General features: G+C 35.5%; 1 non-coding gene across 1 annotated transcript; it reads right to left on the bottom strand.

Moving 5' to 3' along the window:
- Positions 1-14,856: 14,856 nt before the first annotated feature.
- Positions 14,857-14,963, bottom strand: LOC139846211 (small nucleolar RNA R71). The gene has a single exon (XR_011758942.1). It is a non-coding gene; the product is annotated as a small nucleolar RNA R71 (small nucleolar RNA).
- Positions 14,964-24,890: the final 9,927 nt, after the last annotated feature.

Raw genomic sequence — 24,890 nt, 5'->3', positions numbered from 1 at the left:
TTTTTTTCACAGATTTTATCTCGAGAAACTTTTTACCGGTAAATATTTTTCAAGACCTTTGCCATGATACTTTAGAGGTTTATAATATCGGGTTTTCAGAAGGAATCTCATTTTTTAGATTTTTCGAGTAATAGTGAAGATGATGTGAATGTGGAATAGAAGAAGTGGAGGTGCGAAAGGCTTAATTTTCTGACAAATGGCTAGCTCTTCTCATTATAACCGAATATCGTTTTGCTGCTTTAGAAATGTAGATCTAAAGCAAGTTCTGATTCTGAGCACAGACATCGGCACTCTCAACGAAAAATAGTGAAGCATTAAAGATGAATGCTTGTCTTATTTGGGGTGCCTCACCATAATCAATTTAGGTCAATAATGCCTTAGTCATGCAATGCTCTATTAGAGATTTGGTTCAACCTAACAAGATTTCCACCCTTCTTAAGCCTTACTTTTATTTACAAACGTTTAGGGTTTTCAAAAATACTTTTTCGAAAAAGCATTTTCTTGTTAAAAATTTTGAAATTTGGCTTAAGAACTTGGAATCTTTGTAATGGGTTATTTTAATACAGCATAAAAAGATTATAGCAATATCCCACACTTAGACGAACATTGTCCTCAATGTTCCTAGTGTATCCAACACTTAGGAGTTTTAGTTGAAGATTTGGGAGTATTTGTCTAGTGTTTAAGTGGGTTGGGATCCCACACTTAGTGATAACCTAGGATGTGGCATAGTTTACATTTTGAGCTAGTAGCGGGAAGAAAGAAGTACCTCTAGCAGATGTTGCTTGTGATGATACTGGCTGGCTTTCCATCCTTGTATCTTTTATCGATCATTTGTCATCCTTTATTCTTCTACTCTACTTTATTACACGGGTTGCCTCCCGAGAAGCGCTTTTCTTTAAGGTCTTTGGCTCAACCGTAGTGATGCCTTAGAAAGCAAACATTCCTCGCTGATGGTTGTAATCTTGGTCTTCTCAAGGGAATGTGAGTCTTGGTGGGTAAATCCTGAGAAAGTGTCGGACCAATAGTGGTAGAAGATCCGGTACTTCTCTGGAAGATCTTCTGAAAGATAAGTAGTGCACAGTTTCAGCTCGTGATAAGTCTTAAAGTCCAATGAGAATATGATCCACGGCTCTGCTAGTTGACCCATGAATGTCAATCATAGAAGCAGTACTGGTGGTAATTGTTTCTCTGATGAGATTCTCATTTCGGAGGTCTTCAAATAATGTTAGAAACTGTATCTTTATAATCTCGAAATCTTCGAAATGGTGATCTCCACAGTAAGAGTTTGTAGCTTTGCACAGATTTGTTAAAAGACGATGCTGAAAAGAAGTGAACAATAATCCTGACCCAAGCATCAACGTCACCGTCTTTGAGTGTGAAACTTGTATCTGTGGATTCGTGGAAGATACGTGATATCTGCTTCGTAACATAGGCGGCAATGTTGACGCGATCTAGTTCAAGATGAGAGAACGGATTGTTGCGCCTTACTTCCTCTGTAACTGCGTCTCGTAACTCTTTGATAATCAGATCAGCATGGTGATCAATTGTTACATAAATCACTAGCCTGTCTGGTGTGCTTTCCAAATTATCTCTTTCTAGGAGAGCGAAAAAGCTGTGAATATCCTCGATCATTTGCAAATCAGAGTGATAAGTCGGGCGTCCGGTGGAAAGATCCATGTGCTTCCGGATGAGAGTCAGTAGTGCTCGTTGGTTTGCTAAGAACGAAAGTGCTGATCCGGCTAAGGCGTTGTAAACCTTAGAGTAAATGATCTTCTGATCTCGACAGAATCTTGTCTCAAGAATAGTGCGAACCACTGAATTGTGCTCTCGTTGCCTTTCTTCTTGGTAGGTATGATCGTAAAGCGTATTGATAAAGTCTTGAATGCGTTCTTCTAGGATTTCAACATCATTGTCTCCTCTTTAGAGATAGAGGTTGTATTTGTAACACCCCAGCTTAACATGACCACAATATTGTCCGCTTTGCCCGCAGGTGCACGGCTTTTTCTTGGCGACCACACACGAGAATCACTTTCCCAGGAGGTCACCCATCCTGGTAGTGCTCTTGCCCGAGCACGCTTAACTGCAGCGTACTCACACATCTGCTCTGCCTGTGGTCCCAAAACGCGTTGTGTCATTTAAGCGTGAGTATTACCTTATAATCCCATGATCACTCATGTCCATGGGCGATGTGGGATTTGCCTAGGGTATTACATTCACCCCCCCTTAGGGACTCATCGTCCTCGATGAGGTTTGCCCCACCACACCCAACGGCACATGAGTGGCTCTGATACCATTCTGTAACACCCCAGCTTAACATGACCACAATATTGTCCGCTTTGAACGCAGGCGTACGGCTTTTTCTTGGCGACCACACACGAGAATCACTTTCCCAGGAGGTCACCCATCCTGGTAGTGCTCTTGCCCGAGCACGCTTAACTGCAGCGTACTCACACATTTGCTCTGCCTGTGGTCCCAAAACGCGTTGTGTCATTTAAGCGTGAGTATTACCTTATAATCCCATGATCACTCATGTCCATGGGCGATGTGGGATTTGCCTAGGGTGTTACAGTATTCCTCTCGGATAGCCATAATTCGTTCTGTTAAGCGTAGCGTGAAATCAATTGTTGATTTATAGATGGCTTCAAGAATATCTTCAAATTCATCGGTATCATTGATGAAGGTTATCATGTCTGCGTGTGTAGATATGACCGGAATCTGATCTGAAGAAGAGTCCGGCTCCCCTTGATCTGGTTTGGTTGGAGAGTTATCCAGAATGTATTCATGTTGCTCTTCCTCATCATCATCGGTATAGTGTTCTTCTGAGGATGCGTCTGATGGACGGGTTTATTCAATATTCTGATTCTCCACTTTGACACTTGCAGGGTCAATTTCTATATCCTTAACCTTAACCTTGTCAGTCTTCTTCTTGAAACGAATGATTAAACTGTGATCTTCCGTCTCAAGCCTCATTAATTCTTCGTGACGCTTAATGCTTAGAGAGGGTATTATCGCAGTTTCTTTTACGTCTTCCATTTCCTCTTCCTCTTCAGATTCCTCCTCTTCCTCTATTTCTTCACTGGGATCCTCTTCTTCCATTTCTGGGTCGTCTACAAACTGTGACTCGACACCCATCTCGATATCATCGGCTGGTGGTGAAGACTCATCATCGGAAGTGATCCGTCTGGTGGAAATAGCAAACATCTCTGCCTGTCCAGAAAGATCGGTTGGTCGATCAATTTTGAAGGTAAAGCTCTCCCCATGTGATCACAAGATCAAGGTTTGATTGTACACATCAATGACTATCCTAGTTGTATTCATGAAAGGTCTTCCTAACACTACTGGTGTGTGTAGGTCTTCCTTAATATCCATTACTACGAAATCCATAGGATACAAGAATTTGTCGACTTTTACCAAGACGTTCTAAACTATGCCCTTTGGATATCGAATTGTATGATCGGCAAGTTGGATTGTCATTTTAGTTCGAGATAAATCTCCTAACTCTAATCTCTTGTAGAGAGAGTAGGGGATTAGGTTGATACTTGCTCCTAAATCTGCTAGCGCATGAATGGTTCCAGATTGGTAGATTGAACATGGGAAAACGAATCGGCCCGTATCTGCTAGCTTTGGTGGTAGAGAGTTTCTGAGTAATGCAGAGCATTCTTCACTCAGGGGAATTTGGTTAGAATCTAGTATCCTCTCCTTTGTAGAAAGAAGCCTTCGGATGTATCTCTTCTGGTTGGGAACTTTGGACATAGTGTCCAGGAATCTCCCATCAAGTTTAAAGGAATCAAGCTTGGATGGTTCCTCCTGTAGCCTTTCAGGATAGGGTACACGAACTGGAGTTACAAGGGTTAACTTATGAGTATATGTTAATTTGTTCTTGAGCCTAGCTGCCTTCTCCGTGGTTCTGCCTCTGGGATCACGGAATCCATTTTCTTCGCTTCCTCTATGTGGGGATTTTGGATAGTATTACTGGGTAACCTTCCCCGTGATTGGGTTTTAAGGCATTGTGATAACTGTCCGAGCTGCGTCTCCAGGCCTTTGAGCAGAGCTAATTGATTTCTCATTAGTATCTCCGTCTGATCTTGTCTGGCTGCAGTTGTCTAATTTAGCTGTTGTTGTCCTTTTAATCTAGTCTTAACAGGCCCAAGAGACTATAATTTCAATCCATTGGCCCAACTGGTGCAGTTATTAGTTGAAAAAAAAAAATAACCGTAGTAGTCAAGATTCTAACTCAAGACCACTCGTTCAACACCCACACCCTTAACCATCTCGCTGACCATGCTTTTCTGATTTACTCAAAGCCTAAAACTATATAAACCGTTTATGTCTATTTCTTTTTCTTCTTCAAAAACCAAAACTCAGAACTATTCATCATCATCCAAAATCTTATCGTCTACGCTTGTCATCATCACTTTGTAATCACGTTATCATCCTCAATATTATAACCATACATCATCATCAATTCATGTATTCGTTATTCATTATCATCTTGCATAAACATATTGGGGATTTGTGACATTTTCTAACAGAAAACAAAAGGACTAGAAGCTGGAACAGAAGTTGAAGAAAAAAAAATATAGAAACACGCTAGTAGCAACAGTAGCATAACAGAATAGGAGCACAACCACAGCTCACGGTGGCGGTTTAGGTGGTTTTTGGATGCAATGACTGCAGTAATTAAAACAGTGGCACCATAAGGGGGTTTGGGTCTCGGTTGCGGGCTGCAGAAAGAAGAAAAATAATAATAATAATAATAACGATGGTGGTTCTTTGGTTCATGGTGGTTGATGGATGTTCGGTGGTGGTGCGAAGATGGTGAAAAAGTAGTGATGGTTCAAGGTGGTGGACAATGGTGATTTCACGAGAGTAGTTTACAAGGAAGAAATGGAGAATGAGAGAGCAAGAGGGTTTGTGTTTTGGTTGTAGCTAAAATGAAACAGAGATAGATATAGAGATAGTATGAGTGTTGGTGGGTTTTGTTGTTCGAATCGAAAACAGAAAGATGAAATGGGTTTTGATAGTATTCGAAGGTCATGGTAGTTTGAACAACGTTTAGAACAAGGATTGAAGCAGGAAACGAAAATGGTTGTAAATGATCAATCGTGTTAAGTTCTTGTTGATGAAGACGGTGATTGGTTAAGAGTGAGGATGATGGGTTTTGAGTTAGTGCTAGTAATTGAATCTGTATGCCTATGTATGTATTATATAATACAATCAGAACCAATAAAAGCACCAGCATAATATATATATTATATCTATAAATATATTATAATATTATAATCTTATAAAGAATAAAAACGTGCAGGCCAATGAATTCAATTTTTGAATAGTAAAGCAGCCGATTGAATTGTTTGATTGTGCCGACAGTTTATCACGATGGCTATATCGTATCCATTTCTAAACAATTAACGTATAAAAGTGTTCCTAAAAATCCCAAACTTTTAGCTTAAATATATTTAATTATTTCCATCATTTACTGTTTGAAACCTGATCAAAAAGGTTCGGTAATTATTAATTTTCTGTATCAAATAATATGTACGGAGTACTAAAATTTAAACTAAAAAGGTAACAATATTTTTTTTTTATCAAACCTATAATCTTCGTACTCAATTTACACTCCAACTGATATTTTAATCCTTCATAAACTCATGTTAAATCTATATGAATGCTAATGAAAGGTTAACCGAGTAATACAAACTTTGACAAATTAAGCTCGAAATCATTTATATTTAATCTACTCTCTCTCTATATATATAAATAATTTTAATAGCAATTTTTACTACATAAATATATTATATATTTTTAAACAAATAAATTTAATATAATTTTATATATATTTATAAGTAATATTTATATATATATATATATATATATATATATATATATATATATATATATATATATATATATATATATATATATATATATATATATTTATTATAATAGTTTTCATTACATCGCATATTATTTTACATATTTATTTCCAACAATTTAATCATATATTATTTCAAATAATATTTCAAATTGTTATATATATATATATATATATATATATATATATATATATATATAAATATATATGTATCTATTTATAAAAAGTTGTTCGTGAATCGTCGGGAATGGTCGAAGGTCAATTGAATATGAAACAGTTCAAAAATTTTGAAACTCAACATAACGGACTTTACTTATCATGTCAAAAATATTAAATCGTATCGAGTGTTTGGTTCAAAATTAGTCGAAATTTTCCGGGTCGTGACATCTTGAGCCTAGCTGACCTTCTCCGTGGTTCTTCCTCTGGAATTACAGAATCCACTTACTTAGCTTCCTCTATGTGGGGATTTTGGATAGTATTACTAGGTAACCTTCCATATGGTCGGTTTTCAAGGCGTTGTGATAACTGTCTGAGCTGCGTCTCCAGAATTTTGAGCAGAGCCAATTGATTTCTCATTAGTATCTCTGTCTGATCTTGTCTGGCTGCAGTTCTCTGATTTAGCTTTTGTTGTCCTTGAATAAACTGAGTCAACTGATCATAAACTCCAAGAGTGGGGTTAGTTGCTTGATGTCATTCTTTAGTTTGGTTTGTTTAGAAGGAGGGAAATATTTGGTTAGGAATTTAGTAGCCATCTCCGTCCATGATGTGATGGAATCTTTTTCCAGTCCTTCGAACCATTTTTGAGCATGATGAGTGAGAGAATAGGGAAACAAGTATAGCCGGACTATAACTTGTCCTATTCCTGGCTGTTTGAAGGAGTTCGAAAGAGATATGAATTTATCAAGGTGAGAATTAGGATCGTCATTCGGTAATCCATGAAACTGAAAGCTATTTTGGATGAGCTGGATGATGTGATGTTTTAACTCGAACGAGTGTCCTTGAATATCAGGAAATCTGATTGGTCCTCCTCAACCTTCAATCGAGGGTTTTGTATTTTCTGCTAAAGTAACGTGTAACGCCATTTGATTTCTGATTGGTGCTTCCTTGCGTGCTTTAGAGATTATTGCGTCTGGATCAGGTACGAATAACAACGGCCCTGGTCTAGATCGGGTTTGGGTCATACACTGTGTATGCCTCTTAAATTTTAAACAGATAAACTAGGTTCCTAAATTAGTCTAAGGCAATCTAAGATTAATCTAAAGTAATCTAAGGTAATCTAAGGTAGTCTAAGGTAGTCTTAATCTAAGGTAGTCTAATTTAAAGTAATCTAATTTAACTAACTATCCTGAGGTTGAATATGTTTTTGGTTCTGGCTACTGATTCCCTGGTATCTCGATAACAGAGCTCCGCACGAACTATTCAACAAACCAAGTGGCCAGGCTGACTATGGAGAGGCAGGATCCTTTTGGTCCCAATATAATTGGAGACTGTTTGGAAAATCCAACAACCAAGTCCGTGTATAATTGTCTTTCTTAGACATTACTAAATGCTTGTGAATAAGTTTGATAGAGAGCAGTATTGTCTGATACCGGCAGCAGCGCCAAAAACTAGCTTCCCTCTTGATATGGCCGAAATGGACGATTTTATTTGTGCAGTGTCGTTAGGTCGCAATACATCAGAATCAACCACCAAGAGGGGGGTAATGTTTTAAATTTATATTTAGCGGAGCCTAAATCGTACTACTCCTTAGTATGAGTAAGGAAAGTATGACCTAGAGTCGTATTTTTGAGATATCAGTAGAATCGAACCTATATTAAAGCCTAAGATAGTTATGTTGGAGTAGTGGTTACATAATTTTGGGATTTTCTAATTTATAAGACAGATAAAGTAAATGCGATAAAATTTGTAATTCAGATAAGGTTAAAGTAAGTGCATACTATGATTTCATCAGTTATTCTGCCAAGATTATGGAATGCTGGCTCATGAATAGGTAGAGGCCTTGTATTCATTACACTGGTCCTAAACGCCCCTGTCGTAAGACATGTCACTGGGTAATGCGATAGGCTTGAAGATTCTGAATAGACAGCAACGTCCCTTACCCCCGACGCCCGTGCAGTCTGACTACGGGCATACACGTTCAGACGGCTCATCCAATTAAGCGACTCGGTTGGGTGACGTATTAACTTTCCACAAAGGTCTAAACTTTCTTAAGCATAATAGAATACATGGTTTACCATATCTGAGATACGTGATGTGTTTCAATGCTTTCGTTAATGATTGGTTTTTTAAAAGATAGTTAGGCCCTTTAAAAGAGTTCAACCATAAAGAACACCATGGCTAAGTCAAGTTGACTTCCATGAACACGTTCGGTTATCCTAACAGTCCAATCCTTTATGTGTCTAAACAAACAGTTCCTTAATTAACTAAGAATCCCTCAAGCGGGGTGCAATGCTTGAGACCGCGTTATGGTGCAGTGTAATAATCAACACTGACCGAGTTCCATGGCCTTACTTAGCAGAGGTACAGCTTACAACAACCGTTGTGATTCAGCATGCACGTACGAAGTTTATATGTTCGGTGATTACACTAGCATGGTCTGGGACCGACAATGTACAAAGAGTCTAGTCAGATGTTTCACTACGAAAGAGTCTTCAGTCGGAATCCAAAGCTCGATAGACTTACTACAACCGGTGTGCCTCAGTCGATCTTACGTTGTATCTGAAAGAGTTCTCTTACCAAGGGGTGACACAGATAGTATACTCTGAATCGGGGTCGCGACTTCCCAATAAGAGAGCCAATAACTACATTCTATTAGTTAGAAAAGCGATTGAGCTTAAAGCATAATCGGAAAGCATTTCGACAACATACACAAACCATAACATTATTTCGGCATTATAACTGCTTACATCATAGCATACACTAAAGATAACTACTCGCTAATCATGGCAACAATATCACAGAACATAATGATAGAAGACATTAAATAAAGATAAAGGATAGAAGTACCAGTAGATTAAACGAGTTCCGAATAAAAAAGTGACAACTTCAAACTCCAGACCGCTCCTAATACAATCTTTGGGGTTCTTCTCCGGGTACTAGGTTTCCCGCACGGAGTCGAAGACCTTGAAAGTATGACTAATATTGTACAAGAGAGAGAAAGAAGTGAATTAAAGTGTGTGTTGGAATAAATGACAAAGACCCTTTAAATAAGCTAGGATTTTTCCTGCAAACGGCTGGCAGGCCGTTTGCAGGGGCCGTTTGCTAGGGAAAGCCGTTTGTAGGGGCCGTTTGTCTGTGCTATTTGGCAGGCCATTTTTGAGCCAGGCAGGTCGTTTGGCAGGCCATTTGGCAGGTCGTTTGGCTTTATTGGTTCCCTGGATCATAACTTGATTTCTTGTCTTTCACCGTTTTTGCTCTAGAATCTTCGTTTTAGCTCCGATTCTCTTGATTCTTTTTGCACCGTCTTCATAATTACTTGTTCTTCAATTCTAAAAGATGAAGTAAGTATTTTGCCGATAAAGTTCAAATCTTTCTTGTTTTTGGCCTTTAATTCTAATCATTTTCGCTCTAGTTACTTTACATTTCACCAAGTTTGAATCCGAGTATCTAATTACTACAAGGTTTCAGATCTAGTATGAGTGAAATTGTAGTACTCCTTCATTCCTATAGATATCACAATACTTTCTTAGTAACTTATCAGTGATGTAGGCCAGGAGTAACTTGAAATCTGACTGGCATTCCACATATATATGCGACATCTGGTTGAGTATAAACTTGAACATACGTTAAGCTTCCTATTATGGAAGCATATGAACTTTGCCTCATATCCTCATATTGAACCTTAGTTCTTGAACATTGATGAGACTCAAAATATAAACCCTTACCCACTGGAGTGACCGTGGGGGAGCAATGTTGCATATTAAACTTAGTGAGTGCATGTTTAATTTATGCCTTCAATCATAATATCCCACTCTTGGAGAATTTTAATTTTTATAACATGTGAAACTTCACCAAGATCTTACTTGTCAAAGTTTCTAGACAGAAAATGTTTTTGACTCATGCAACAAATCAACATTACGTGTTAAAAGGATATCGTCAACCTAAAGCACAAGTAAAATAAAATTACTCCCACTCATCTCTAGGTACACTCCATGATCTACCTGATTTCTAATGAAGTTGTGTTTCTTCATTACTTCATCATTTTTGAATACCCTTAACGAGATACATTCTTAAGTCCATAAATACATTTCTTGAGTTTACAAACTAAACGTTCATGGATTTTATTATTAAAACCTTGTGGTTGGGCCATGAACACATCTACGTAATTTTTTTTAAGAAATGTTATTTTGACATCCATTTAGTGTAACTCAAAGAAAGAATGAGCTACCAGGACCTTAACGATCTTTAGGGAGTCTTTTCTCGATACTAGAGAAAAGCTTTCTTTATAATCAATACTGTCATTTTGATAATACACTTTTGCAACCAAACGAGTTTCGATCAATAATTCCGTTTGATAATTTAACAAGTTCCCAAATGTCATTTTTTCTCATTGAGTTCAACTCATCTTTCATCGTTTTCCCCCCAATGAGCTGATTGGTCATAGGTAATGGCATCCCCAAGTGATTTGGGGTCATTGAATTTTCCTAAGTCAAAATCAGCCTCATTTAAATAGATATAATAATCGCCATAATTTGTGGGCCGCCTTTGTTGTTGTGACATGCACAACGGCTGTTGAGTTTCTTGGGCTTCAACATTAGTCACGAGGTTTGGTTTATTTTCCTCGACATTAATTGGATGATCATGAGAAGTAATTCGAGGTGTCAAGTGGCATATTAATCGGGATGGGCACATGAATTATTGGTGTCTCATATCGATCCCCTTGAATCTCAATTCTTCTATATGAACCGCTCCCATTGTTGTTAGCATTTTCAAGAAACTCAGCATGGTGTGTCTCGATAATTCTGGTACCATTAGACCTGCAATAGAATCTGTAACCCTTATATCATTATGGGTACTCAATGAAGGAGAAACTAATGGTTTTTAAGTAAAATTTTCATGTTTATGATTGTATAGCTTTGTTTCAGCGAGACATCACCCGAACCCGTAAAATTATAAATTGGGTTCTCTTCAAGTCCAAATTTCATATTGTAACGACCTCGAATCGGGCCTAACGGTAAATGACCTTTTTACCCTTAGTTAATATTAATTTATTAATATTAGTGATTTTAATAATTATGTGTTTATAATTATTTGATTGTTTAGTTATGTGCGTTTTGTGACAAGGGTCACAGAACAGGTTTCGTTATGTGAATTGGACCTCGTTAGGGCCGCCTAATGAGGTACATTGTGTTTTAGAAAACTTACAAATACCCGTATGCTAGACGGAAGAAGTTTCCTCATAGTGAAGAAACCCCCAATTGAATATATATACTCTGCTCCTTCTTCCCTTACCATTTTTAGAAACATAAAATCCCTAAAACACATCCCCTGCTATATAATCCTTGAATTAAAAGTGCAATTCAAAGCTTTTGAATTTGTGTAATTGATTCTATGTGATTTCAGTAATCTAACAAGGTAAACATCACTGAATTTGATGAATATAAAGTGGGTTTTGGGTTAAAATGAGTTTTGATAGTTTTTAGGTTTGATTCTTGATCTTAAGTGTTTGTTTTAGTGTTTGAATGATTGTATTTGTATCGATATGTGTTATATGGTATTATTAATGCATTATATTGATCAAAACAAGTAGAAATTGAGTTTTAGGTGCAAAATACCCAAAACAACAAACTAGTGCTGTTCTTCAGCTCCCACGCGTTTGACAGCTCAACCGTATGAGTGACCATGCATTTGAGCTCAACCACGCGTTTGACCACACGTTTGAGCACAACCATACATTTAAGCACAACCACGCAGTTGAGGGCTCAACCTTGTCAGCCCATACAAGATGACATTTCAGCCATACTTAATGAGATTTTCAGCACGCACGCGAAGCATTTAACGTGCAATTAGAGACTCTAATATCAGCTAAATAGTCACGTTTTTACCCAAAGATATTAGCCTCATTTATGATAAAGTAATTGACTTTATCATCTAAGTAAGCATTTATTTGCTTCATTTGGTAGATTATGTCATTACGAAGGCTATGTCTCAAGAATCACTAAAAATGGATGAAAAATGAGGAAAAACGAGCAAAACCGGCTAAGACGATTAACTCGCTTTAAATGACTTATTTTATAATTTTTGGAAAAGTTTCTTTACTTAATCTCATGTTGTAGGATATTTAATTACAAACGCGTGGGCGCAAGAAGCGTCAGAAACCGAGCTAAAACGAAGATTCTAGAGCGAAAACGGTGAAAGACAAGTTACGATCCAGCAAACAGCTTGCCACACGGCATGCCATAAGGGAAAACCGCCTGCCAGCAAACGGGCACCAAAAACAGCTTATCCTGACAAACGGCCTTGGCAAATAGCTTGCCAAATGGCCTGCCAGCCGTTCGCCAGGAAAATTTTGCCTATTTAAAGAGCTCTTTGCATTCATTTCAACACACACCAATTCTTCACTTCTCTCTCAAATATCTCTCTATAGTCGCTCTCTAGTGATCTATAGGAGATTAGTTCTCTCTCTACTTTCTCTCTCTAGTTTCTAGAGAGAGAAAAGTACAGAGATTAGGAAATGTAATTATCTCTCTATTGTCGCTCTCTAATGATTAATAGGAGATTAGTATGTAGTTAGTAGTAGAAGCTATCAAGCATTGTAACGCTATGGATATTATGAAAAAATACAAGTGTTATTCTGCCGACATTATTCGGTAACATCTATCCTTTCTTTTATTAATATATTATAATATTCTGGTTCGATGTTTGTGATTTATTAATATTAGAAATGCTTGTTGCCATGATGTGTGAGTAATTACTTGATTGTTTGCCATGACTTAATAATTTTAGTTAGGGATGATTATCATTTCGTAGTTACTTTCTGTCTATAATGTTAAACCTCGTTATTATTGTCCTTCCACCAATAAAGGTGATTAAAACCTTTTATAAAGTCGACAATTATAAGGTAATTAATTATCTGTGTTTATACATTGGTCAAGGTATGAACCCATCGGAAATACTATAAAGTACATGGGGAATTACCGTAGGACCAGATCAAGACATTGGTCAAGAGTATAAGACTCGAGGAAATACTGTTGCAACAGTAGAGTACAATGTAGATGTACTATAGGACCACTTGAGCATGGTCAAGGTTAGAAGCTATGGAACCACTATAAGTCTAGTACATGGTGGATAACTAAGGGATTTATTGGGTAGATTTGAGTAAGGGCTGGTTTAAGTCATAAATGGGAATTTAACACACTACAATAGAAACTAAGCTTATAAATCTTTAAAGGTGACTGAGAACCATCAGAGGTTATAATTTGTCTACAAAACCTTAGATTTTACCAAACCATTGACAGAAAAGTATTCGAAACACAATCATAACCACTCACTTGGGTGATACACTAAGGTGTTAAGAAAGGTTGGATATTATATATATATAGCTATGCTACTTTATTCGTGCGCCCAAGGTATGCACTGCATCCAAGATAGGCCGCTTATATCCTTAAACCGGATAAAGCGTCAGGAGTTGAGTATAGTCCATTCGATCAGAATCTTTAAAGCCTAGTTCCTCGTGACATGCTAATCGGGAAACCGCTTAGTAGGGAATCTGGTGTTCACACCAAGGTATATCTATCCAAGGAGTGTCTCATAATCATCTCGACACTACGTTATTTTAAATCATGGTGAACCACGTATTCCCTGTCCTTAGCTGTTACATGCTAGCTAGCTTATTTTAATTATATTGCTTTAATATTTTAAATACAATTATAAATCAAATCAACCCAACTATTGTCTTTACACAATTTGATATTCCGGATAAAGTGGTGTCTAGAATAAACCGGTTGGACTTGGTTGTTGGATTTTCCGAACAGTCGCCAATTTATTGGGACCAAAAGGATCCTGCCTCTCCACACAAGGTGTACCTGACCACTAGTCTTGGATACTAAATTGTGTACAAACCCAATCTTAGTCACTAAATTATCTAAATAAGCTCCATTTCAAATTCGACCGCTCAAGGAATGACCCTAGGTCATATTTACCCTTGCTAACCCATAGGAAGGAATAATAGATTTAGGCCCAGCATATATAAATTAAACAATCAACTTCTTCTATTGATATCCTGAATTGACGTTTTGCGAACGACACCACATAAATAAACCGTCCGATTCGAGCATATCATAAGGAGTAGTAAATTTTTGGCGTCGCTGCCGGGGAGAGGTAGTACGATTTGGGGCCTGTTTATATTAGCTAGTTTTTAGGAGACCCTTTTGACTGAGACTAGCTTTGTCAGAAGTTACCAGTTTACCGTAGTTAGGTTAGATAATATTAGCTTAATTAGATTAATTAAAACGTTTAAAATGGACTTCCTTATTAGTGAACCTTTAGGATGGTTTAACCTACTTAGACCGCTAAGAATTCTTCCGACACATCCTTTCTTCTATTCGATATCATACATTGTACCCATCCGACGAGATCCACACTTACCTGCCGATAGTTCGACGATGGCTGCACACATCACTCTCGCTGACATCACCAAACCCTTGTTAGAAGGACGAGGAGGACCGATACTCTATCCAGAGGTTAACGGAGCGTCTTTTGTGCTTAAGCATAGCATCATACAACTCATTCAGAACCATTGCCAGTTCCACGGCTTACCAATTGACGATCCCAACTCTCACTTAGATAGATTCCTCTCCTTATCCAACTCATATAAGCAAAACGAGGTTGAACAAGATGTAGTTCGTCTGTACCTGTTCCCCTATTCCTTAACTCTTCATGCTAAAACCTGGTTCGAGAGGTTAGAACCCAGCTCTATCACCTCATGGGAGGAAATGACAACAACTTTCTTAATCAAGTACTTTCCCCCATCTAAACAAATCAGACTAAGGAATGATATCGTAAACTTTCAACAAGCGTACGATGAATCACTCTACACTGCATGGGAAAGATTCAAACATTTGCTTCGAAGATGCCTGAACCACTGTCTTGAGAGCTCTGATCAGATTTTGACCTTCTACAATGGTCTAAATCAGAACAACAAGTCTACTCTTGATGCTGTTTCTCAGGGTAACTTCATGAACTTCACTACTGACGAGGCCTGGAGATTGATCGAGGAGATGACTATGCACCATCACGATTGGAACACGGAAGAGCACATTACATCAGCAAAACCGCTTTCCGCCTCCGATCCTATCAAAAATATAACCATCAAATTTCTCTCGGACCAAATAGAAAACCTCACCAAAGAAGGTGGAGAGCTAAAAAAACTCCCGCAACATGTGTCTCAAGTGCAATTATGCCAGAATTGTACTGACCCACATCCAGCCAAGGTATATGAGGCTATATGTGGCACACAGCCAACCTTCAGTTTCTTCTAAGGAGAAGAAACTAACCAATACCCGTTCGGTAGTAGTCATTGAGTCATCACCTAAACCTACTAGGAAAACACCCATTCCATTCTCGGGCCGTCTCAAGCAAAGACATAACAAGATGATCTCTTTCAAGCTTGACGGTAAATTTTTGGACACTGTGTCTAAAAATCCTCATGGTAAGAAGTATTTTAGGAAACTCCTATCAACCAAGGATAAGGTACCCGAAGTACCCAATGTCCCGCTGAACGCGGATTGTTCAGCCATTCTCTTAAATACTCTTCCTGAAAAACTAGGGGATACTGGACGATTTACCCATCCTTGTTCTATCTACTGATCTGGTACTATCTATTCTCTCGCTGACCTTGGTGCCAGCATCAATCTCATGCCCTACTCACTGTTCCAGAGACTCGAAATTGGAAACCTTAACCCTACCAAAATGAGCATCCAGCTAGCTGACCAATCCACTAGATATCCTAAGGGAATAGCTGAAAATGTCATGGTTAAGGTCAACAAATTCCTTTTTTCGATCGACTTTGTGGTTATGGACTATAAAGAAGACATGAAAACACCTATAATCTTAGGAAGGCCTTTCATGAATACAGCCAAAGTGATCGTTGACGTTTATTCACAGATTATCACCTTGAGAGCCCGTGGAGAAGAGGTCACTTTCACGATCAACGAGTCAGTATGTCCTTCTGATGAGAACGGCGAAGTAAATACCATCTCCACTAGAAAAGTCACCTCTTATTTCGAGAATGAAGAGAAGAAGATAGAAGTAGAAGACAAGACGAATAACCACTCCACACCAACCCAATCTTCACTCCCACCTTATTTTGATCTTTTAATGACTGGAGGGGATTTCGTTCAAGAAGAACTCTCTGAACCAATTATACTTGAATCTCCCGACCGGAGTGACGAGAAGGTGGATGAAGAAATTGAAATGGAGAGCCCAGATGAGAAGAAGGAGATGGAGGATTCTAGCACCAAAGTAGTTGTTAATGTTGCTACCATATTGGAGACGTCAATGGACATCGTCCCACTTCCATCCTTAGAGTACAACATTACGACCAACCAAAAGTCAGGTTTTGCGTCAGGGCTAGCCTATAAACTGTGACGACCCGGAAATTTCTGATCAAATTTAAACTAAATCTTTATATGTTCTCGACACGATAAGCAAAGTCTGTAATGTTGAGTCTTAAAATTTTTGAACTGTTTAGATGATTCAGTTAACCTTTGATCATTTTCGACGATTCACGAACTATTACTTATAAATAAATAAACACACATATATTTAAATATACATATATACATATATATATATATATATATATATATATATATATATATATATATAGTTTGATATAATATAATATATGATTTAAATTATAAAATTATATATAAGAGATAATAAAATTTATTAATAAAATAAATCTATATATTTATATACATAAAAAGTATATTGAAAATATATTTTGTGATTTCGAAGTTATTAATAAACAACGGTAACGCTCAATTGTCGTATTGATTGATAGTAAACGAGTTAAAAAGGAACTTATGTGATTTTAAAATAAACGCTTATCCGAAAATGAGTTTTATAACTTATAGAATTATTAATAATATATTTAGAAGTTATTTGATAAATTTTAAAACTTTTTAGATTTTACTTCGGGTTGGGAGTGAATAATTAATGTAAAATTTAATTAATAGTTAGTGACAGAATTTTATACCATAATGACCAAAATAAATAAATATAGTTAATTTAAAAATGTAGAATTTTTCTAAGAACTTTTATTCGCCACTGATTAACAACAGAGTACAATATAATACCCATTAAGAGCGTCGGTAGTATACAACCAACTATAAGTCACGAGATATTAATTATGATACACTGTTTTTGTTTGTTATTTCCACCATCTCATTTATATATATCCATATATATATGCTTGAGATATATGCACTTCATACACATTAATCATTCTACACCAAACCCACCATTGGTCCACCAATTCACCATCTAAATATTTCTGCCTTCCTATTTCTTTTCGATCTACACCATCTTGGTGAACCCAAAAACCCAACTCAACCACCATTGAAAATCAATAAACTTTAACTATTTCTATTCAATTTCTAACTAAACCGAACCATTGACTTGTTGTTGTTGCCTTTTCTATTTGCTACTATCCACCGTACCACCACCATGATATCATCATCGAAAACAAATCATCACCTCTTCTGCAGTTAATGTGTTTCTGTTTTTCTGATCAGTCTAACCCACATCATCATTGTTTATTTATCATTTGATAAACCGAGACCAAACTCCAAAACCACCATCGACCTCCATTAAACCCACCATATTTTTTTTCGAACACCAACCATCGAAAAGCTACTACAATGTGTTCTTCGACAATAAACCAACTGCAGCTGCTCATATTTATGTTTCTGTTCGAGCCAAGCCAGGAACCAACACACCTCTTTTTCTTTCGCTATTGTTACAGTTTCGAAACCAAACCATCAACAAACTAGTTTTCTCTCTTGAACCTCACCAATCGAAAACCATCTTCTATTAAATGTGGCATTCATGTTGCTGCTATATTGTCATACTACCACTGTTCACGACTGTAAATCAACCCCAAGATCACTTTAAACAACCACCTGCAACTATGGGATTGCTACGTTAACCTGCTGTAGTCTATGCTTCTGTTTTCTGTTACAAATGAATGCAAACCATAAACCACAACCCACATACCTCATCACTTAAAAATTTCTGCAGATGCTAGTTGTTGTTTTTCTGTTTCTCTAAACGATAATACAACAAGAATGATGATTGTGACGACCCGAAAATTTTTGACCAAATTTAAACTTAATCTTTATATGTTTCCGACACGATAAGTAAGGTCTGTAATGTTGAAGTCTTAAAAATTTTGAACTGTTTCATATATTCAATTGACCTTCGACCAGTCTCGACGATTCACGAACCATTATTTGTTAATAAATGTGTATACATATAAAAATAAATATAAATATATGTATAGAGTATATTAAATATAATTATTTAATAATTGTAATACTCGTTGGACGTTTCGATTATTATTTAGAGAATTTTAATTCAAACTTATATGATTTTAAAATAAACGGTGATCCGAAAATGGGTTTTGTAAATTATAGGCTTAGTAAAAATGTATTTAGGAGCTATTTGTTAAATTTTAAAACTTTTTATATTTTACTTGGGGTTGGGAGTGAATAATTAATGTAATTTTTATTTCATAACTAATGAGCAAATTTTATACCATAATGACCAAAATAAATAAAGGAAGTTAATTTAAAAATATGAGATTTTTCCGAGGACTTTTATCCGCCACTAATTTACAACAGAGTACAATATTCCAGTCCGTGATGAACTGTCGGCAGCTGAATAGATTAATTAGTACACGTTTAAATTAGAAGATGTAATTATATTATATATAAATGGATACTGTGTTTGTCTTACACATTTACACATATAAAGATACATGTACATGATTTTATATATATATCCCAATCCACCGAACATCTCTGCAAAAAAACTAGCAACCTCCTCTATGACTCATTCATCCACCACTTCAACCAATCTATTTTGTTTATGCATACATTCAACTTTATATATATAGGTATACATAAATATAGATAAAGATCACCACTTGTTCTTCTTCCTCGAAGACCCGCCATCATCATTAACCTCCATCACTCATCACCATAAACCACCTCATCACCATCGACAATATCATCAAAACCAAACGGATCACCATCACCTTTTGATATTCCTACTCCTTTTCGATAAACACACCAACTGCTCGATTCTCCTTCGTGTTTTAATCATCTTCACGATCACCACCATCATGCTTGATCAACTTAACCATCACCACTGTCTCCAATAAACACCATTGATGCTGCTACGCTATACTTATTTTTCTGTTTTTAATTCGAAACCAAAAAAAACTACTCAATTTGAAATCCACTTAAGTAATGATACTAGTTATTGTTGCTACTCGTTTTGCTTTTGTTTTGCTTCAAACATAACCCAACACCACCACCGTAAACTACAACAAACAACCACCACCCACGTAACCATAATCAAACATCACCTGCAAGCTACAATATTTTCGCTGATGTTGCTACTTAAGTTATTCCGGTCCTATTTGCAGAATCCCACCAAACATCACCATCCTTATTCGATCATGCTTTTCGGTTTCAACTACTAATTTCTGTTTTCTGCTTTTAATCGAATTCCACACCCATCGGAACATGCACCATCAAATTGTTTCTGCTGTACTCCTTTGATTCTGATAACAATACATTAATTATAGATGAAGGAGAAAGATGGCGAATGATGAAGAAGATGAAGACTCATTAATGAAGATCACGATGAAGTAAGGATGATGATGTTATTCGATGATTATGCTTAAGATGAAAATTATGAATTATGATATGATGATGATACTGTCGTTGTTTTATTGCTGCCATACCCTACCTGTTTGATTTCTCGATCAGTTAAAACTGAAGTATATTGGATCTGTTTTCTTTTAATGGACTACAAAGGTTTTTTCATCTTGGGCCACGAATTTGCTTGTTGTTGGGCCGTATTGATTCAAACTTCCAGTTGGGCTGTGGACTTGATTGTTGGGCTTAAAAAAATAAAAAAGAAAAACGGGTTTATTATAAGTAAATTGTAAGTTAATTTATGGAAAATGGAATAGAGGGATGGTTAAAGGAGTGTTTGGGCGAGCGAGAGGTCGCGGGTTCGAGTCCGGGCCATGGCAAATTCTTTTTTGAAAGCTTATTTTTGAGGTAGCTATCTTATATAATAATAATAATAATAATAATAATAATAATTATTATTATTATTATTATTATTATTATTATTATTATTATTATTATTATTATTATTATCAGTTATTATTGTTGTTATTAAGTAATATTAGTAATAAGATTTTTAGTATAATTAATATTATTATCATTATTGTCATTACTGATATTATTATTACTAGAAATATAATTTTATCACTAGTACAAGTATTAGTTATCATCTATTATTATTATTATTATTATTATTAAATATATTATACGTTTATGAACTAAACTTGAAAATTATGGAAAAATCTTATGATCTTGAATAAGATAAGTATTTAGATAAATATAAGATTTATATTGATTAGGATATAAATAACATAACTACAGTCATGCATATTATAAACAAAGTACATATATATATATATATATATATATATATATATATATATATATATATATATATATATATATATATATATATATATATATATATATATGTATATACATATAGATATAAAATCGTTAAGTTCTTAAGATATTAATAATTATTATTATCATTATTATTATCTAATCATAAATAATATTATCATTGTTATTAATATATTTATTATTATTACCTTATTTTAATTATGATATTATTATTACTACCATTATTATTATTATTATCTTTAACCTAGTATTATTACAATTATTAATTTTTTTTTAAAAAGAAGATATGTATATAAAAATATATTCATCACATAAGTATACAAACAATACATAATATTATGTTTTAATTATCATAATATTATTTATATGGATATAATGTTAATTAAGTTATATATCAGATAAAATAATATATTATAAGTATTAATTATATAAATATTAATCTTAATACATAACTACACATATATAAATTTGTTTGATTACGAATATATACTTTAATATATATTTATATACAAACGGTATAGGTTCGTGAATCGGAGGCCAACCATGCATTGTTCAGTTTCGTCATATGTATTTTTACTACAAAATACAGTAGATTGAGTTCATTTGATTCCCTTTTACTCTTTACATTTTTGGGACTGAGAATACATGCGCTACTTTTACAACTGCTTTATTAAATGCTTTTGAAATACATTTTGAACTGCGAATACATGAAATGCTTTTATAAATGTTTGACGAGATAGACACAAGCAAAACATTCCTCGAATGAATTATGTGGACGTGATAATTGCCACCATTGAATTATGTGGACGTGATAATTGCCACAATTGATATGAATATTTTTCCCCTGATTATTATTGCTTGGTAACCTAAGAATTAGGGAACATCACTAATTTTTAGAATTAGTGCACGCCTAATTGACACGAATCCTAAAGGTAGCTACCGGTTTAACACCCCCACCCAGAATGTTCACTAGACGGAAGGGCTAGTGGGCGTGGTGTTTAGTACTTCGAAGTTTATATGATTATTATACAGACGAGATGTTCTGTTTTAGGGATATTATTATGCGCATTATATGTTAAGGTCGGTTTCCAAGCCAAGCTATGAAAGAAATGAAAAGTGAATGTTATGTATCGAGAGAATGATTTTATACATAGGTTATGTGTATGTTATTTTTGTGCACAAGATATGTGTACGGTTACTAAGATTTATGAAAGATGATTTCGTACACGAGAAAGGTGTACTGTATTTAAAAGATATTGCATGTACATTACAAGTGGGTATAGGATTCGGGCCCATTTGTACCATGCAGGATTTAAATCTTGTGGTCTATCAAAATGATGAATTTTATTGTTTTATAATAAACCTATGAACTCACCAACCTTTTTGGTTGACACTTTAAAGCATGTTTATTCTCAGGTACTAAAGAAATCTTCCGCTGTGCATTTTCTCATTTTAAAGATAAGACATGGAGTCGTTATGGCATATAGAGGTCAGAACCTCGCAATGGGACCATCTGATGAAGACTTCGTCCAGGTGGATTAGGACGGTTCACTACAGGTGGTATCAGAGCGGTGGTCTTAGCGAACCAGAACTTGCATTAGTGTGTCTAACTGATAGTTGTTAGGATACATTAGTGAGTCTGGACTTCGACCGTGTCTGCATGTCAAAAGTTTTGCTTATCATTTTTGTCAGAAATTGTCTGCTTATCATTCTTAGTCTAGACACATCTTACTGCATTGATTGCATGAATAGTGTTTAGACAAAATTCATATCTTAGCGTATCTGCTAATTCATACCTTAGCGTATATGTTACTGTAAACTTTTCCTGACAGCTTCCGTAGATTCCTCCGTAACTTATGGGATTTTAGTATTATATATACATATGTAAATTATGTATTGCAGGATACTAATCTACGTCCTATAATCTAATTCATATCAAAAATCCTCCATCTGATCATACGAGATGGATCCCTCAACCAGTTTGAATTCCTCGGATTCTGACAGCTATTCCGATATGGATATCCACCTGAGCTCTGAAAATAGTATAACCAGAATGGATCAACCAACCAGCCATCATCAATTCATCTGATAGGTTCGTAGTCGACTTAATCAATGGAGACGTGAAGAAGGCGATCCTTTTCACCAACCGAATTTACCTCTTGGCGATGAACCTGAAGCACTTACCGGCGAACCAGTCCGAAACACCATTTTCACCCTCATTTCCCGAATATTTCACCACGATTATATTCTATCTACAATTCTAAACCTTATTCATCTGCTCGTCCCAACCGACAATCATTCTGGAGTAATGGAAGAAGTCAACGAGCTTCGCTCTCGAGTAATCAATTGGGAAAATATGGTGCAAAATTTACCAGCTTCAGCAACATCACCGGCACCAACAGTACCATCAGTAACAGCACCAGTACCATCAACAATCCATGCCTCAACATCTCATTCTATACCTCGAAGTATAATCATCGTTCTACGTATCGTTCTACATCAATTATCTTCGTTCGACATGACGATTATGTAATCTCTAATGTCTTAGAGATTACGTATTCTAGTTCTAACGGTAAATCAAATGAGATTAATATTATATTAACTCATTAAATCTATGATTACATTTGAAGAAAATATATATATGTAAGTATATTTTCATAAAGATTGTAATTAAAAATTCTTTCGTACAAACTGATAATGGTGAAAATATTTTAACGGGTTGGTAATACCAGAGGAATATTTAGATTTCACATTAATAAGTTACATTGTACATTCTTCGAATTTGATTCAACAGTCATTTACTGTCCTACTTACATCCACCGATATACGTATCCGTTCACCGCAGAATAACCCTTTTCATTCAATTTCATATTTGCATTTTGACCTATCAGAATCCGACAAGTGGCATAATGAAGAAAACATTGGACAAAATAAAATTTGTTAGAAACAAACAAATTAACTATGAGAAAAATTTTGTTAAGAATCCATGCTAACTGTTCCTAGCTAACTAATTACATTTTATTTATCGCAATTTATTTATCGCAATTTATATTCTCGCAATTTATTTATCGTCATTTAATTTCTGTTATTTATTTTACGCACTTTAAATATCGGGACACGTATACAAGGTTTTGACATATCATATCGACGCATCTATATATATTATTTGGAATAATCATAGACACTCTATATGCAGTAATGATCGAGTTAGCTATACAGGGTTGAGGTTGATTCTACAATAATATATATACTTTGAGTTATGATTGAGTCTGAGACATGTACACAGGTCACGATACGTATTAGTTAATTCGAATATTATATATTAAACTATATATGAATTATTGGACTGTTACTGTGGACTATCGACTGTGGACTAATAACATTGGACAATTAAAATGAATTAAAATATTGATTATAACATATGAAACTAAACATTTCTTCAAGTTTGCCACTTGATCTTATCTTAAACCTCATTTGTATCTTGACGATTACAATCTGCGTTCAAACCTTTCATGATTCTTGAAAACACCTCAATCGAAAGGATGAACCAACCGCACTTTACCTACAGAAGAAAAGATTGATGCATATAGTTATGCACATGAAAAACTCTCAGAAACTGAGTAAACGTTTAACACGTAGCTATGCTAATTCCTTTAACGTTGTTATTACCAAAAATAACTTTGCAATCTCTTTCCAAATTAGCAAATTTTGTCACAGATTCAGCAAGTCAACTTCGACTTCCATTCGAATTAGCCTTATTATAGCCTTGATATATAAGTCTGCCTTTCGTCATCGTTGTCGGGGAACCTTTTATATTCTGCCACATTAGTAGTAAACTTACCAGCAACTTCATTAATCTCTGACTATCCGAAAAATCATTATATTCATTGAAACCCCATCATATACTCATCCGCATCTTGTAACAAGGAATGCTATACCAATTACTGGGAATCAGCAAACAGTATTTTAAAATCTCGTAGCATGTCTACATCAACAGTTATATATAACATTTATCTCATAGAATTATGATCTTCCATTCTGAAACTCTGAAAAGCGCGTTAGCCTAAGAATCAGTTTTCTAAGTTTTAAAAAAGCTGATGAAGCAGTGAAAACTGAAGACTGCCTTAATAGTCAAAAGTTTAATGATAAGGATGGAGTGTTGGAAACACTCAATGGAAAATTTGTACTGGAAAATGGATTGAGCAAACCATGAAGGAGGCTGTGTACAATTTACAAAGATTAAACCTGCCTTCAAGGAATCCAAATGATTCAGTATCTGTTGAAGT

This window comes from Rutidosis leptorrhynchoides, chromosome 4, assembly GCF_046630445.1.
Source record: "Rutidosis leptorrhynchoides isolate AG116_Rl617_1_P2 chromosome 4, CSIRO_AGI_Rlap_v1, whole genome shotgun sequence".
NCBI lineage: Eukaryota > Viridiplantae > Streptophyta > Magnoliopsida > Asterales > Asteraceae > Rutidosis > Rutidosis leptorrhynchoides.
This window is presented reverse-complemented; position numbering and strand designations above follow the sequence as displayed.